Source organism: Rutidosis leptorrhynchoides, chromosome 6 (assembly GCF_046630445.1).
Source record: "Rutidosis leptorrhynchoides isolate AG116_Rl617_1_P2 chromosome 6, CSIRO_AGI_Rlap_v1, whole genome shotgun sequence".
NCBI classification, from domain to species: Eukaryota; Viridiplantae; Streptophyta; class Magnoliopsida; order Asterales; family Asteraceae; genus Rutidosis; species Rutidosis leptorrhynchoides.
The window spans coordinates 265,962,442-265,979,328 of NC_092338.1; positions in this window are offsets into that span (position 1 = coordinate 265,962,442).

Below are 16,887 nucleotides of genomic sequence, written 5' to 3' on the forward strand. Positions count from 1 at the left end.
ACACACTCAGATCTGGTGAGCTCCTCCGATTTTCTCTCAGCCCAAATCACCTAGGTAGTGAATAATAGCTCTAGGTGTTGATCTAATCACACTTGATTTAGTTGTGGTTTGACTAAATTAATCCCAAAAAGCTTAACCTATTCACTAGAGGGTTTGATTCACTTATTCCGCCATTGTGTGAGTTAAATCTGTTGATTTCTAAGTTCCTAGTCATGTTTCATCTGTAAGCATTTTTGTTAAGTAGGAATACTTTGATATGTGTCTTGAAGTCTTTCAAAAGTGTACTAATACAACTTAATACACTACATGTATATACATTTTAACCGAGTCGTTAAGTCATCGTTAGTCGTTACATGTAAATGATGTTTTGAAACTTTTAAGTTAACGATCTCATTTAATGTAGTTAACCCATTGTTTATTAAATCTAATGAGATGTTAAATTATCATATTATCATGATAACATGATGTATGAATATATCTTAATATGATATATATACATTAAAATGTCGTTACAACGATAATCGTTACATATATGTCTCGTTTCGAAATTTTCAAGTTAGTAGTCTTGTTTTACATATGTAGTTCATTGTTAACATACTTAATGATATATATAATTATCATTTTATTATATTAAATATAGTGTAACAATATCTTAATATGATACATATGTATTTAATAAGACGTTGTTATAACGATAATCGTTATATATATCGTTTCGAGCTTCTTAACTTAGTAGTCTCATTTTTATGTATATAACTTATTGTTAATATACCTTGTGAGATACTTACCTATCATAATATCATGTTAACTATATATATATGTCCATATATATATCATCATATAGTTTTTACATGTTTTAATGTTCGTGAATCGCCGGTCAACTTGGGTGGTCAATTGTCTACATGAAACTCATTTCAAATAATCAAGTCTTAACAAGTTTGATTGCTTAACATGTTGGAAACATTTAATCATGAAAATATAGTTTTCATTTAATATATAATCATGGAAAAGTTCGGGTCACTACAGTACCTACCCGTTAAATAAATTTCGTCCCGAAATTATAAGCAGTTGAAGGTGTTGACGCATCTTCTGGAAATAGGTGTGAGTATTTCAGCTTCATCTGATCTTCACGCTCCCAGGTGAACTCCGGTCCTCTACGAGCATTCCATCAAACAGTAACGATTGGTATTTTATTTTGCTTAAGTCTTTTAACCTCACGATCCATTATTTTAACAGGTTCTTCGATGAATTAAAGTTTTTTGTTGATTTGGATTTCGTCTAACGGAATAGTGAGATCTTCTTTAGCAAAACATTTCTTCAGATTCGAGACATGAAAAGTATTATGTACCCCGGCGAGTTGTTGAGGTAAGTCAAGTCGGTAAGCTACTGGTCCGACACGATATATTATCTTGAATGGTCCAATGTACCTTGGATTTAGTTTTCCCTGTTTACCAAATCGAACCACACCTTTCCAAGGTGAAACCTTAAGCATGACCATCTCTCCAATTTCAAATTCTATATCTTTTCTTTTAATGTTCGCGTAGCTCTTTTGTCGACTTTGGGCGGTTTTCAACCGTTGTTGAATTTGGATGATTTTCTATGTGGTTTCTTGAATGATTTCTGGACCCGTAATTTGTCTATCCCCCACTTCACTCCAATAAATCAGAGACCTGCACTTTCTACCATAAAGTGCCTCAGATGGTGCCATCTCAATACTCGAGTGGTAATTGTTTTTGTAGGAAAACTTTGCTAATGGTAGATGTCAATCTCAACTATTTCCAAAATCAATAACACATGCTCGTAGCATGTCTTCAAGCATCTGTATCGTCCTTTCACTCTGCCCATCAGTTTGAGGATGATAGGCAGTACTCATGTCTAGACGAGGTCCCAATGCTTGTTGTAATGTCTGCCAAAACCTTGAAACAAATCTGCCATCCCTATCAGAGATAATAGAGACTGGTATTCCATGTCTGGAGACAACTTCTTTCAAGTATAATAGCGTAAACTTCTAAATTTTATTATCTTCTCTCATTGGCAGAAAGTGTGCTGACTTGGTGAGATGATCAACTACTACCCAAATAGTATCATAACCACTTACAGTCCTTGGCAATTTAGTAATGAAATCCATGATAATGTTTTCCCATTTCCCTTCTGGAATTTCGGGTTGTTGAAGTAGACCTGATGGTTTCTGATGTTTAGCTTTGACCTTAGAACACGTCAAACATTCTCCTACATATCTAGCAATATCGACTTTCATACCCGGCCACCAAAAGTGTTTCTTGAGATCTTTGTACATCTTTCCCGCTCCGGGATGTATTGAGTATCTAGTTTTATGTGCTTCCTTAATTACCATTTCTCTCACATCTCCAAACTTTGGTACCCAAATTCTTTCAGCCCTATACCGGGTTCCGTCTTCCCTAATATTAAGATGTTTCTTCGAACCTTTGGGTATTTCTTTCTTCAAATTTCCCTCTTTTAAAACTCCTTGTTGCGCCTCCTTTATTTGAGTATTAAGGTTAGTATGAATAATTATATTCATAGCTTTTACTCGCATAGGTTCTCTGTCCTTTCTACTCAAAACGTCGGCTACCATATTTGCCTTTCCCGGGTGGTAACGAATCGCAAAATCGTAATCATTTAACAATTCAATCCACCTACGCTGCCTCATGTTCAGTTGTTTCTAATTAAATATATGTTGGAGACTTTTGTGGTCGGTATATATTATACTTTTGACCCCATATAAGTAGTGCCTCCAAGTCTTTAATGCAAAAACAACAGCACCTAATTTCAAATCGTGAGTCATATAATTTTGCTCGTGAATTTTCAATTGTCTGGACGCATAGGCAATTACTTTCATTCATTGCATTAATACACAACCGAGGCCTTGTTTTGAGGCGTCACAATATATCACAAAATTATCATTCCCTTCAGGCAATGACAATATAGGTGCCGTAGTTAACTTTTTCTTCAACAATTGAAACGCTTCTCCTGCTCATCCTTCCATTCAAATTTATTCCCTTTATGCATTAATGCAGTCAAGGCTTTTGCTATTTTGGAAAAATCTTGGATGAACCTTCTGTAGTAACCAGCCAGTCCTAAAAATTGGCGAATATGCTTCGGGGTTTTCAGGGTTTCCCACTTTTCAACGGTTTCAATCTTTGTCGGATTTACTTGAATAGCTTCTTTTTCACTATATGACTGAGGAATTGAACTTCTTCCAACCAAAATGCACACTTTGAAAATTTTGCGTACAGTTGTTCCTTCCTCAATAATTCTAGCACTTTTCTCAAATGTTCTTCGTGCTCTTGATCATTCTTTGAGTAAATGAGTATGTCATCAATGAAAACAATGATAAACTTGTCAAGATATGGCCCACACACTCGGTTCATGAGGTCCATAAACATAGCTGGTGCATTAGTCAATCCAAACGGCATAACCATAAACTCGTAATGACCATAACGCGTTCTGAAAGCAGTCTTTGGAATATCATCCTCCTTCACCCGCATTGGATGATACCCGGAATGTAAATCGATCTTCGAATAAACCGACGAGCCTTGGAGTTGATTAAATAAGTCGTCGATTCTCGGTAGTGGATAACGGTTCTTGATGGTAAGTTTGTTCAACTCTCGGTAGTCGATACACAATCTGAATGTACCATCCTTCTTTTTGACAAACAAAACAGGAGCTCCCCCATGGTGATGTACTTTGTCATATGAAACCACGTTCTAAAAGTTCTTGTAGTTGGCTTTGAAGTTCCTTCATTTCACTGGGTATGAGTCTGTATGGAGCACGACCTATTGGTGCAGCTCCTGGTACAAGGCTATTTGAAATTCAACGGATCAGTGTAGAGGTAGTCCCGGTAATTCTTTCGGAAATACATCGGGAAATTCTTTTGCGACGGGAACATCATTGATGTTCTTTTCTTCGGAATTGATTTTCTCGACATGTGCTAGAACAGCATAGCAACCTTTTCTTATTAGCTTTTGTGCCTTCAAATTACTAATAAGATTTAGCTTCGCGTTGCGCTTTTCTCCGTACACCATTAAGGGTTTTCCTTCTTCTCGTACAATACGAATTGCATTTTTGTAACATACAATCTATGCTCTCTCCTTTTTCAGCCAGTCCATGCCAATTATCACATCAAAACTCCCTAATTCTACTGGTATCAAATCAATCTTAAACGTTTTGCTAACCAGTTTAATTTCTCGATTCTGACATATTTAATCTGCCGAAATTAATTTACCGTTTGCTAATTCGAGTAAAAATTTATTATTCATAGGCGTCAATGGACCACTTAATTTAGCAGAAAAATCTCTACTCATATAGCTTCTATCCGCACCCGAATCAAATAAAACATAAGCAGGTTTTTCATCGATAAGAAACGTACACGTAACAAGCTCCATGTATTCCCGCGCCTCTTCCATATTAATGTTAAAAACTCTCCCACGGCTTTGCCCATTATTATTTCCCTAATTTGGGCACGTAGTTTTGTAGTGGCCCTTCTTCTAGCATCCAAAACAAATAATGTGGGCAGTATTTGTTGTTTTAGTCACTGGTCCGAAAGCTTTACACATCGTTGCAGCATGACCTTTCCAATTACATTTGGTACATACTACTTCACAAAATTTACCTGGATGATATCCTTCACACCTATAGCATGGAATTTTCTGATTGTTGTTGTCATTGTTGTTATTGAGATTGTTATTGGGATTGATGTGGTTGTTATTGTTGTTGGGACGGTTGTTGTAGTTGTTGTTGTTGGGACGTTTGTTGTAATTATTGTTGGGATTTCGATTGTTGTTGTTGCGATTGATGTTGCAGTTGTTGGGATAGTTGTTGCGTTTGTGGTTGTGATTGTTGTTGTTGTTGTTGTTGTTGTTGTTGTTGTTGTTGTTGTTGTTGTTGTTGTTGTTGTTGTTGTTGTTGTTGTTGTTGTTGTTGTTGTTGTTGTTGTTGTTGTTGTTGTTGTATTGGTGACCCTTGTCACTGGTTTCTTCCCACTTTCTCTTGACTTGTTTCATGTTGGCTTCTTCGGCCACTTGCTCGTTAATTCTTCCCTCAATTTGGTTTATGAGTTTATGAGCCATTCAACTTGCCTTTTGTATGGAGGCAGGCTCGTGTGAACTCACATCTTCTTGAATTATTTCTGGTAACCTTTTCACAAACGCGTCGATCTTCTCTTCTTCATCTTCGAATGCTCTTGGACACAATAGGCACAACTCTGTGAATCTTCGTTCGTACGTAGTAATGTCGAAACCTTGGGTTTGTAATCCCCTAATCTCTACCTTGAGCTTATTGACCTAGTTTCTAGGACGGTACTGCTCGTTCATCAAGTGCTTGAATGCTGACCACGGTAGTGCGTAAGCAGCATCTTGTCCCACTTGTTCTAGATAGGTATTCCACCCTGTTAACGTAGTACCTGTGAAGGTATGCGTGGCGTACTTCACCCTATCTTGTGTAGTGACCCGAACTTTTCCATGTTTATATATATTAATTGAGATTGATGTTTACATGATTAAATGTTTCCAACATGTTAAGCAATCAAACTTGTTAAGACTTGATTAATTGAAATATGTTTCATATAGACAATTGACCACCCAAGTTGACCGGTGATTCACGAACGTTAAAACTTGTAAAAACTATATGATGACATATATATGGATATATATATATAGTTAACATGATACTATGATAAGTAAACATATCATTAAGTATATTAACAATGAACTACATATGTAAAAACAAGACTACTAACTTAATGATTTTTAAACGAGACATATATGTAACGATTATCGTTGTAAAGACATTTAATGTATATATATCATATTAATAGATATTCATACATGATAATATCATGATAATATAATAAATTAAAATCCCATTTGATATTATAAACATTGGGTTAACAACATTTAACAAGATCGTTAACCTAAAGGTTTCAAAATAACACTTACATGTAACGACTAACGATGACTTAACGACTCAGTTAAAATGTATATACATGTAGTGTTTTAATATGTATTTATACACTTTTGAAAGACTTCAATACACTTATAAAAATACTTCTACTTAACAAAAATGCTTACAATTACATCCTCGTTCAGTTTCATCAACAATTCTACTCGTATGCACCCGTATTCGTACTCGTACAATACACAGCTTTTAGATGTATGTACTATTGGTATATACACTCCAATGATCAGCTCTTAGCAGCCCATGTGAGTCACCTAACACATGTGGGAACCATCATTTGGCAACTAGCATGAAATATCTCATAAAATTACAAAAATATGAGTAATCATTCATGACTTATTTACATGAAAACAAAATTACATATCCTTTATATCTAATCCATACACCAACGACCAAAAACACCTACAAACACTTTCATTCTTCAATTTTCTTCATCTAATTGATCTCTCTCAAGTTCTATCTTCAAGTTCTAAGTGTTCTTCATAAATTCCAAAAGTTCTAGTTTCATAAAATCAAGAATACTTTCAAGTTTGCTAGCTCACTTCCAATCTTGTAAGGTGATCATCCAACCTCAAGAAATCTTTGTTTCTTACAGTAGGTTATCATTCTAATACAAGGTAATAATCATATTCAAACTTTGGTTCAATTTCTATAACTATAACAATCTTATTTCAAGTGATGATCTTACTTGAACTTATTTTCGTGTCATGATTCTGCTTCAAGAACTTCGAGCCATCCAAGGATCCATTGAAGCTAGATCCATTTTTCTCTTTTCCAGTAGGTTTATCCAAGGAAATTAAGGTAGTAATGATGTTCATAACATCATTCGATTCATACATATAAAGCTATCTTATTCGAAGGTTTAAACTTGTAATCACTAGAACATAGTTTAGTTAATTCTAAACTTGTTCGCAAACAAAAGTTAATCCTTCTAACTTGACTTTTAAAATCAACTAAACACATGTTGTATATCTATATGATATGCTAACTTAATGATTTAAAACCTGGAAACACGAAAAACACCGTAAAACCGGATTTACGCCGTCGTAGTAACACCGCGGGCTGTTTTGGGTTAGTTAATTAAAAACTATGATAAACTTTGATTTAAAAGTTGTTATTCTGAGAAAATGATTTTTATTATGAACATGAAACTATATCCAAAAATTATGATTAAACTCAAAGTGGAAGTATGTTTTCTAAAATGGTCATCTAGACGTCGTTCTTTCGACTGAAATGACTACCTTAACAAAAACGACTTGTAACTTATTTTTCCGACTATAAACCTATACTTTTCTGTTTAGATTCATAAAATAGAGTTCAATATGAAACCATAGCAATTTGATTCACTCAAAACGGATTTAAAATGAAGAAGTTATGGGTAAAACAAGATTGGATAATTTTTCTCATTTTAGCTACGTGAAAATTGGTAACAAATCTATTCCAACCATAACTTAATCAACTTGTATTGTATATTATGTAATCTTGAGATACCATAGACACGTATACAATGTTTCGACCTATCATGTCGACACATCTATATATATTTCAGAACAACCATAGACACTCTATATGTGAATGTTGGAGTTAGCTATACAGGGTTGAGGTTGATTCCAAAATATATATAGTTTGAGTTGTGATCAATACTGAGATACGTATACACTGGGTCGTGGATTGATTCAAGATAATATTTATCGATTTATTTCTGTACATCTAACTGTGGACAACTAGTTGTAGGTTACTAACGAGGACAGCTGACTTAATAAACTTAAAACATCAAAATATATTAAAAGTGTTGTAAATATATTTTGAACATACTTTGATATATATGTATATATTGTTATAGGTTCGTGAATCAACCAGTGGCCAAGTCTTACTTCCCGACGAAGTAAAAATCTGTGAAAGTGAGTTATAGTCCCACTTTTAAAATCTAATATTTTTGGGATGAGAATACATGCAGGTTTTATAAATGATTTACAAAATAGACACAAGTACGTGAAACTACATTCTATGGTTGAATTATCGAAATCGAATATGCCCTTTTTATTAAGTCTGGTAATCTAAGAATTAGGGAACAGACACCCTAATTGACGCGAATCCTAAAGATAGATCTATTGGGCCTAACAAACCCCATCCAAAGTACCGGATGCTTTAGTACTTCGAAATTTATATCATATCCGAAGGGTGTCCCGGAATGATGGGGATATTCTTATATATGCATCTTGTTATTGTCGGTTACCAGGTGTTCACCATATGAATGATTTTTATCTCTATGTATGGGATGTGTATTGAAATATGAAATCTTGTGGTCTATTGTTACGATTTGATATATATAGGTTAAACCTATAACTCACCAATATTTTTGTTGACGTTTTAAGCATGTTTATTCTCAGGTGATTATTAAGAGCTTCCGCTGTCGCATACTTAAATAAGGACAAGATTTGGAGTCCATGCTTGTATGATATTGTGTAAAAACTGCATTCAAGAAACTTATTTTGTTGTAACATATTTGTATTGTAAACCATTATGTAATGGTCGTGTGTAAACAGGATATTTTAGATTATCATTATTTGATAATCTACGTAAAGCTTTTTAAACCTTTATTGATGAAATAAAGGTTATGGTTTGTTTAAAAATGAATGCAGTCTTTGAAAAACGTCTCATATAGAGGTCAAAACCTCGCAACGAAATCAATTAATATGGAACGTTTTTAATCAATAAGAACGGGACATTTCAGTTGGTATCCGAGCGTTGGTCTTAGAGAACCAGAAAATTTGCATTAGTGTGTCTTATCGAGTTTGTTAGGATGCATTAGTGAGTCTGGACTTCGACCGTGTTTTCTTTAAAAATGATTGCTTAACATTTTTGTTGGAAACTATATATTTTTAACATATGAATATTATGTGATATATTAATCTCTTAACGTGTTTGATATTATGTGATAGATGTCTACCTCTAGAACAAGTCCCATTGACTCATCTAATAATAATGAAGAGTCAAATGTAAATTGGAATGATTTGTGGACTGATTCACAAGTTCCCGAAGAGGAACCGGAAGAAGAGTCGGAACCGGAAGAAGAATCGGAACCGGAAGAAGAATCGGAACCGGATGAAGAAATAGAACCGGTGGGGGAAATAATAAAACGGTTAAGTAAAAGAAAATCCTCAACCAACCGACCAAAGTTAATTATGGTCAATGGTGTTTCCGCCAAGGAAGCAAAATATTGGGAGGATTACCAATTCTCCGATGAATCGGATTCCGACGAGAATTCCGATGATGTTATAGAAATTACCCCAACTGAATTTAAAAAGGCAAAAGAAAATAATAAGGGAAAGGGCATAAAAATAGAGAAATCTAATTCCAACCCCGATGAACTTTATATGTATCGTCAACCCCCGAAGTCCTTAAGTTGTAACAATGACCCGGGAACCTCTAAACCACCAGGTTTTTCTAAACCAATGTGGATCATGACGGCTCGTATTAGGGGAACATCATATATCCCTAGAAACTTGGTAAAACGAACTAAAACCGAAGAAGAAGAAACAAGCGAGTCGGAATAAGATAGTTGTATTCGTGTGGTGTAATATATGTAATATAGTGTGCTTATGCTTTATGATATATGTAAAAATTGCTTGTATTAATAAGTATTTTTTTTATGAATCTAACTCTTGTCTATTTTACAGTATAAAAACACAAAATGGATAGACAACCCAATATTTTAAGAGACCTACCCGGAGACATGATTGATGAAATCTTGTCTAGAGTCGGTCAGAATTCTTCGGCACAACTATTTAAGGCGAGATCAGTTTGTAAGACATTCGAAGAACGTTCCAAGAATGTCTTGGTTTATAAGAGACTTTCGTTTGAAAGATGGGGGATATCACATTGGGAAACCAATAAGTTACGATGTGTTTACTTTGACGCATATATTGCGGGGAACCCAAATGCTATTTTTCGCAATGGGTTAAGAAATTATTTTGACTCAATATATCCGAATATTGGGCTTCGTGATTTAGAAAAAGCGGCTAACATGCAACATAAAGAAGCATGTTATGCTTACGGATTAGTAATGTTCGCTTCTCACCAAAGTGAGAACAAGAACATCGGGCTACAACTATTAAACAAAACGTTCCCACAAGTGACGGAGTCGGTAATTGGGGTAAGAAATGAGGTTTTTAGATTGTTACGGGACTGTTGGACATTACGTAAGCCTCGCCCCTTTGACGACGTTACAACACGCTGTCTTATCAACGGCCATAACGGTTATGTTCCACAAGACCAAGGATGGGAAGTAATCCTAGTAAAACCAGAATGCATGACTTGTTTCTGGACGTATGAATTATGTGTCTTTATTGCCTTTGCCGAACGACTTGTGTACTAGCTAGAATTGTCTTCACAACTATCTTGTATCAAAGTTATTGTGTGCTATATTTCATGCTTTATGTAAAATAAGCGGTATTGTAAGTTTGTAAAATATTGTATAAAAGTTTGAACGCGAAATATTATTACAATCAGTTTTTCATATAGAATTGTAGTAGTTGAATTGTATATTAGCTACTAAGTATGAACTTAACGGGTAGGTACTACCCGAATTTAAACTTATAAAACGCTAATATGAAGAAAAAGCTTTTATAAATGAGTTCATATTATGCTACGAAATACTATTAACTACTCTTAATATTCTGTATGATTAACTTGTTCCATTTAACTATTTTGAAGGAAATGGCACCGACTACTCGACACACCGTGAATATGAATGAAGAGGAATTCCGTACTTTTCTAGCTTCAAACATAGCCGCAGTACAGGCTGCGCTACATACCAACAATAACCTTGGATCTAGCAGTACAGGAAATCGTGTAGGATGCACCTACAAAGAATTCACTGCCTGCAAACCTTTGGAATTTGATGGAACCGAAGGACCGATCGGATTGAAAGGGTGGACCGAGAAGGTTGAATCGGTGTTTGCCATAAGTAAGTGTACTGAAGAGGACAAAGTGAAGTACGCTAAGCATACCTTCACAGGTTCTGCGTTAACATGGTGGAATACCTATCTAGAGCAAGTGGGACAAGATGATGCGTACGCACTACCGTGGTCAGCATTCAAGCACTTGATGAACGAGAAGTACCGTCCCAGAACCGAGGTCAATAAGCTCAAGACAGAACTTAGAGGGTTACGAACCCAAGGATTTGATATTACCACGTACGAAAGACGATTCACAGAATTGTGCCTATTGTGTCCGGGAGCATTCGAAGATGAGGAAGAGAAGATCGACGCGTTTGTGAAAGGATTACCGGAAAGAATCCAAGAAGATATAAGTTCACACCAGCCCGCCTCCATACAACAGGCATGTAGAATGGCTCACAAACTAGTGAACCAAATTGAAGAAAGAATTAAAGAACAGACTGCTGAAGAGGCCAATGTGAAGCAAGTCAAAAGAAAGTGGGAGGAAAACGGTGATAAGAATCACCAATACAACAACAACAGCAATTACAACAATAATCGCAACAATTATCCCAACAATCGCAACATCAATCGCAACTACAACAAACGGCCCAACAACAACAACAACAACAACAACAACAACAACTACAACAATCATCCCAACAACAATAATAACCGCAACAACAACAACAATCAGAAGCAGCTATGCCAAAGGTGTGAAAAGAATCACTCGGGGTTCTGCACCAAATTTTGCAACAAGTGTAAAAGAAATGGTCATAGCGCGGCGAAGTGTGAGGTCTACGGACCAGGGGTTAATAGAACGAAAGGAACAAATGGTGTCGGACCAGTAGCTTACCGACTTGAGTTACCTCAACAACTCGCGGCTGTACATAACACTTTCCACGTCTCGAATTTGAAGAAATGTTTTGCTAAAGAAGATCTCACTATTCAGTTAGATGAAATCCAAATCAACGAAAAACTCCAATTCATCGAAGAACCCGTCGAAATAATGGATCGTGAGGTTAAAAGACTTAAGCAAAACAAGATACCAATTGTTAAGGTTCGATGGAATGCTCGTAGAGGACCCGAGTTCACCTGGGAGCGTGAAGATCAGATGAAGAAGAAATACCCGCATCTATTTCCAGAAGATTCGTCAACACCTTCAACAGCTTAAAATTTCGGGACGAAATTTATTTAACGGGTAGGTACTGTAGTGACCCGAACTTTTCCATGTTTATATATATTAATTGAGATTATGTTTACATGATTAAATGTTTCCAACATGTTAAGCAATCAAACTTGTTAAGACTTGATTAATTGAAATATGTTTCATATAGACAATTGACCACCCAAGTTGACCGGTGATTCACGAACGTTAAAACTTGTAAAAACTATATGATGACATATATATGGATATATATATAGTTAACATGATACTATGATAAGTAAACATATCATTAAGTATATTAACAATGAACTACATATGTAAAAACAAGACTACTAACTTAATGATTTTTAAACGAGACATATATGTAACGATTATCGTTGTAAAGACATTTAATGTATATATATCATATTAATAGATATTCATACATGATAATATCATGATAATATAATAAATTAAAATCCCATTTGATATTATAAACATTGGGTTAACAACATTTAACAAGATCGTTAACCTAAAGGTTTCAAAATAACACTTACATGTAACGACTAACGATGACTTAACGACTCAGTTAAAATGTATATACATGTAGTGTTTTAATATGTATTTATACACTTTTGAAAGACTTCAATACAATTATAAAAATACTTCTACTTAACAAAAATGCTTACAATTACATCCTCGTTCAGTTTCATCAACAATTCTACTCGTATGCACCCGTATTCGTACTCGTACAATACACAGCTTTTAGATGTATGTACTATTGGTATATACACTCCAATGATCAGCTCTTAGCAGCCCATGTGAGTCACCTAACACATGTGGGAACCATCATTTGGCAACTAGCATGAAATATCTCATAAAATTACAAAAATATGAGTAATCATTCATGACTTATTTACATGAAAACAAAATTACATATCCTTTATATCTAATCCATACACCAACGACCAAAAACACCTACAAACACTTTCATTCTTCAATTTTCTTCATCTAATTGATCTCTCTCAAGTTCTATCTTCAAGTTCTAAGTGTTCTTCATAAATTCCAAAAGTTCTAGTTTCATAAAATCAAGAATACTTTCAAGTTTGCTAGCTCACTTCCAATCTTGTAAGGTGATCATCCAACCTCAAGAAATCTTTGTTTCTTACAGTAGGTTATCATTCTAATACAAGGTAATAATCATATTCAAACTTTGGTTCAATTTCTATAACTATAACAATCTTATTTCAAGTGATGATCTTACTTGAACTTATTTTCGTGTCATGATTCTGCTTCAAGAACTTCGAGCCATCCAAGGATCCATTGAAGCTAGATCCATTTTTCTCTTTTCCAGTAGGTTTATCCAAGGAAATTAAGGTAGTAATGATGTTCATAACATCATTCGATTCATACATATAAAGCTATCTTATTCGAAGGTTTAAACTTGTAATCACTAGAACATAGTTTAGTTAATTCTAAACTTGTTCGCAAACAAAAGTTAATCCTTCTAACTTGACTTTTAAAATCAACTAAACACATGTTCTATATCTATATGATATGCTAACTTAATGATTTAAAACCTGGAAACACGAAAAACACCGTAAAACCGGATTTACGCCGTCGTAGTAACACCGCGGGCTGTTTTGGGTTAGTTAATTAAAAACTATGATAAACTTTGATTTAAAAGTTGTTATTCTGAGAAAATGATTTTTATTATGAACATGAAACTATATCCAAAAATTATGATTAAACTCAAAGTGGAAGTATGTTTTCTAAAATGGTCATCTAGACGTCGTTCTTTCGACTGAAATGACTACCTTAACAAAAACGACTTGTAACTTATTTTTCCGACTATAAACCTATACTTTTCTGTTTAGATTCATAAAATAGAGTTCAATATGAAACCATAGCAATTTGATTCACTCAAAACGGATTTAAAATGAAGAAGTTATGGGTAAAACAAGATTGGATAATTTTTCTCATTTTAGCTACGTGAAAATTGGTAACAAATCTATTCCAACCATAACTTAATCAACTTGTATTGTATATTATGTAATCTTGAGATACCATAGACACGTATACAATGTTTTGACCTATCATGTCGACACATCTATATATATTTCGGAACAACCATAGACACTCTATATGTGAATGTTGGAGTTAGCTATACAGGGTTGAGGTTGATTCCAAAATATATATAGTTTGAGTTGTGATCAATACTGAGATACGTATACACTGGGTCGTGGATTGATTCAAGATAATATTTATCGATTTATTTCTGTACATCTAACTGTGGACAACTAGTTGTAGGTTACTAACGAGGACAGCTGACTTAATAAACTTAAAACATCAAAATATATTAAAAGTGTTGTAAATATATTTTGAACATACTTTGATATATATGTATATATTGTTATAGGTTCGTGAATCAACCAGTGGCCAAGTCTTACTTCCCGACGAAGTAAAAATCTGTGAAAGTGAGTTATAGTCCCACTTTTAAAATCTAATATTTTTGGGATGAGAATACATGCAGGTTTTATAAATGATTTACAAAATAGACACAAGTACGTGAAACTACATTCTATGGTTGAATTATCGAAATCGAATATGCCCCTTTTTATTAAGTCTGGTAATCTAAGAATTAGGGAACAGACACCCTAATTGACGCGAATCCTAAAGATAGATCTATTGGGCCTAACAAACCCCATCCAAAGTACCGGATGCTTTAGTACTTCGAAATTTATATCATATCCGAAGGGTGTCCCGGAATGATGGGGATATTCTTATATATGCATCTTGTTATTGTCGGTTACCAGGTGTTCACCATATGAATGATTTTTATCTCTATGTATGGGATGTGTATTGAAATATGAAATCTTGTGGTCTATTGTTACGATTTGATATATATAGGTTAAACCTATAACTCACCAATATTTTTGTTGACGTTTTAAGCATGTTTATTCTCAGGTGATTATTAAGAGCTTCCGCTGTCGCATACTTAAATAAGGACAAGATTTGGAGTCCATGCTTGTATGATATTGTGTAAAAACTGCATTCAAGAAACTTATTTTGTTGTAACATATTTGTATTGTAAACCATTATGTAATGGTCGTGTGTAAACAGGATATTTTAGATTATCATTATTTGATAATCTACGTAAAGCTTTTTAAACCTTTATTAATGAAATAAAGGTTATGGTTTGTTTAAAAATGAATGCAGTCTTTGAAAAACGTCTCATATAGAGGTCAAAACCTCGCAACGAAATCAATTAATATGGAACGTTTTTAATCAATAAGAACGGGACATTTCATCTTGTTCAGTACATTTACTTATGGCAAACACCGATTCAACCTTCTCGGTCCACCGTTTCAATCCGATTGGTCCTTCGGTTCCATCAAATTCCAAAGGTTTGCAGGCAGTAAATTCTTTGTAGAAGCATCCTACACGATTTCTTGTGGCGTTAGTTGCATTGCTAGATTCAGAGTTATTATTGTTGTTTTGCATTGCAGCCTGTACTGCGGCTATGTTGGCAGCAAGAAAAACACAGAAGTCTTCCTCGCTCATGTTCAAGTTCTGACGAGTAGTCGGTACCATTTCCTTCAAAAATAGCCAAAATAATTTAGTTAATCATATAGAATATTAAGAGTAGTCAATAGTATTTTGTAGCATAATATGAACTTATTTATAAAAGCTTTTTCTTCATATTAGCGTTTTATAAGTTTTAATTCGGGTAGTACCTACCCGTTAAGTTCATACTTAGTAGCTAACATACAATTCAACTACTACAATTCTATATGAAAAACTGATTACAATAATATTTCGCGTTTAAACTATTATACAATATTTTTCAAACTTACAATACCGCTATATTACATATAGCATAAGATATAGCACACAATAACTTTGATACAAAGCAGTTGCGAAGACAATTCTAGTTAATACGCAATTCGTTCAGCAAAGGCAATAAAGACACGTATTTCATAAGTCCAGAAGCAAGTCATGCATTTTGGGTTTTACTAGTATTATTTACCATCCTTGGTCTTGTGGAAAATAACCGTTGTGACCGTTGACTAGGCAGCATGTTGTAACATTTTCAAAAGGACGGGGGTTACGTATTGCCCAACAGACCCGTAATAATCTAAAAATCGTATTTCTCACCCTAACTACTGAATCCGTCACTTGTGGGAATGTTTTATTTAGTAGTTGCAATCCTATGTTCTTTTTCTCAATTGGGTGAGAAGCGAACATTACTAACCCATAGACATAACATGCTTCTTTATGTTGCATGTTTGAAGCTCTTTCTAAAAAACGAAGTCCTATGGTGGGATAGGTAGAGTCAAAATAGGCTCTCAACCCGTAGCGTAAAAATGCATCTGGGTTCCCTGCATTCAATGCTTTAAAGAAAACACGGCGTAACTTATGGTCTCCCCAATGTGATATACCCTATCTATTAAATGAAAGCCTTTTATAAACTAAGGCATGCCTGGAACGTCTTTCAAATGTTTGACAAACTAATTTTGCTATAAATAATTGTGCCGATGAACTCTGACCAACTCTAGACAAGATTTCATCAATCATGTCCCCGGGTAGGTCTTCAAAAATATTCGGGTATCTATCCTTAATGTCCATTGTGTATTTTTATACTGTAAAATAGACGAGGATTAGATTCGTAAAAGATAATTAACAAACAAACAAGCAATTTTTACATATAATATGAAAATACAAGCACACAACATTACATATATTACACAACATGATTACAACTCTTTATTCCGACTCACTCGTTTCTTCCTCTTCGGAGTTGGTTTGTTTCGCTAATTTTCTAGG